The 2,397-nt window shown below is 38.7% G+C and overlaps 1 pseudogene; it reads left to right on the top strand.

Annotated features, from left to right (window-relative positions):
• Nucleotides 1-1,998: 1,998 nt before the first annotated feature.
• LOC127543144 (40S ribosomal protein S12-like) lies at nt 1,999-2,397 on the top strand (annotated as a pseudogene).

Raw genomic sequence — 2,397 nt, forward strand, 5'->3', positions numbered from 1 at the left:
TGCAAGAGAATTATGAAAAAAGAGTCAACATCTTAGAAAAAGGAAAAAACTGCTTTAAAAAGTAGAATTGGCCAAATAGAAAAAGAAATACAAAAATTCACTCAAGAAAACAACTCCTTAAAAATAAATTGACCAAATGAAAAAAAAAAAAAGAACAAACACTAAGTGAGAAAAATTTAGAATTGGGCAAGTGGAAGCTAATGACTCTGAGACATCAAGTATCAATCAATGGGAAAAACAGTTGACATGGAAAACAGATCCAAGAGAAAATGTCAGAATCAGTGGGCTACCTGAAAGCCATGTTCAAAAAAAGATTTAGACAGCATCTTTCTAGAAATTACTAAGGAAAATTGTCCTAATATCCTGAAACTGGAAGTCAAAATAGGTATTGATCACTCAGGAAAGAGTGGGGGAAAAAACCCCAAGGAACATTAGAGCCAAATTTCAGGACTGTCAGGTCAGGAAAAAAATGCTGAAAGTGGCCATAAAAAAACAATTCAAATATCAGGGATCCACAATCACAATTACATAGGACTTAGTAGTTGTAATGTTAAAGAATTGGAGATTATGAAACAATCATCTTGTGCATATGCAGAAGTACCATTATTAGGTCTGTATCCCAAAGAGATCATTAAAAAGGGGGAAGGACATACATGTATATACTCACAGCAGCCCTTTTTGTGGTGGCAAAATATTGGAAACTGAGGGGATGCCATCACTTGGGGAATGGCTGAACACGCTGTGATAAGATGTCTATGAGACATCCAATTGGAGATGGGAGTCTGGATCTTAGGAGAAAGGCTACAGCTGGACAAGGACATCTGAAAATCATTAGCATGAATTTGATGAACTGAATCCATGACAGCTGATAATATCCCCAAGAGAAATGGTATAGAGGAAGAAGAGAAGAGGGCCCAGAATAGAGCCCTGTCCAGGGGAATACCCACAGTTAGAAGGCATCACCTGATAGAGACCAAGAAGGAGCAGTCAAATAGATAGGAAGAGAACCAGGAGAAAGCAGTGTCATAGAAACCTAGAGAGGAAAATATCAAGAAAGAAAGGGTGATTAACAAAATCAAAGGGTTCAGAGAGGTCAACAAGGAAAACAGGAATTAAATTTGGCAATTAAGAGAGCACCAGTAACATTGGAGAGAACAGTTTCATTTGAATGATAAGGCCAGTGGCTAGACTATGAAGAGTTTAAAGAAGAAATGAAAAGGAAGTGGAGACATCTATTTTTGAAAACTTTCTAAAAAGAGTTTAGATACAAAAGGAAAAAGAGATTTGAGATGAGAATTAGTGAAAAGGGATGGATCAGCTGAGGTTCCTTAAGGCTGAGGAAGATGTACATTTGTAGGCAGTAGGGAAGCAGCAAATAAACAGAAAGTGGGAATGATAAAGCAGACAGGCTACTGGGGAAGTCAGCAAAGAAAAGGATCACTATACACTAATTATATAGTAATTATATCATAATGGTAAAGTTTCAGGCATGATGGCAGACCGTTAAAGTAGGTAACTTTGGAGCTTCTCAAATCTCCTCAAGAAGGCTGAAGCTTAGGAGCAGTTAGGAATATAAACTCCCCTTACTTATGTGTTGACATCCATGGTCATTCTAAAGCCATCCGCACAGGGAAAAGCAAGTGGATGACAAATTTACATGTCAAGTCAAGTTAACAAGCATTTATTAATCACTTAGTGTGTCCCAGGCACTGTGATGGGGATACTAAAACAAACAAAAAGACAAATAGTTCCTGCCCTCAGGGAACTTACATTCTAATGGTGGAAAACTACATATAAAGGGAAGCTGGAAAATAGAAGTGAAAGTAAAGAGAGAAGCACTAGGGCTGTAATTGGACCTGAAAAGGAATAAAGGAGTGAACATGGCTGGTCTGGGGACCCTTTCTTAAAAATGAATGTTCCACTCTTTCCCTGAGTGGAGCGGGAGGGCAAAGGCTCCAGGGCATTTTCAAGATTTAGCTTTACCTGTGAACCACTGCCATGGCTGGAGAAGGCATTGCTGCTAGAGGTGTAATGGACATTAACACTGCTCTACAAGAAGTGCTGAAGACCAAACTCATCCGCTCTGGTTTAACTCATGAAATTTAACTCATGGTTTAACTCATAGGCTTCACAGAAGCCCGTCTTTGTGTTCTCAGTTTCCAACTGTGATGAACCCATGTATGTATGTTTGTAAAATTGGTCGAGACCCTGTGTGCTGAACACCAAATCAACTTGATCAAGCTTGATGACAACAAGAAGCTGGGTGAATGGGTAAGCCTCTGTAAAACTGACAACCATAAAATAGTTGGCTGCAGTTGCATTGTTGTTAAGGACTATGGCAAGGAATCTCAGGCTAAAGATATCATCAAAGAATATCTAAATGCAAGAAATGAGTAA

Source organism: Antechinus flavipes, chromosome X (assembly GCF_016432865.1).
Source record: "Antechinus flavipes isolate AdamAnt ecotype Samford, QLD, Australia chromosome X, AdamAnt_v2, whole genome shotgun sequence".
NCBI lineage: Eukaryota > Metazoa > Chordata > Mammalia > Dasyuromorphia > Dasyuridae > Antechinus > Antechinus flavipes.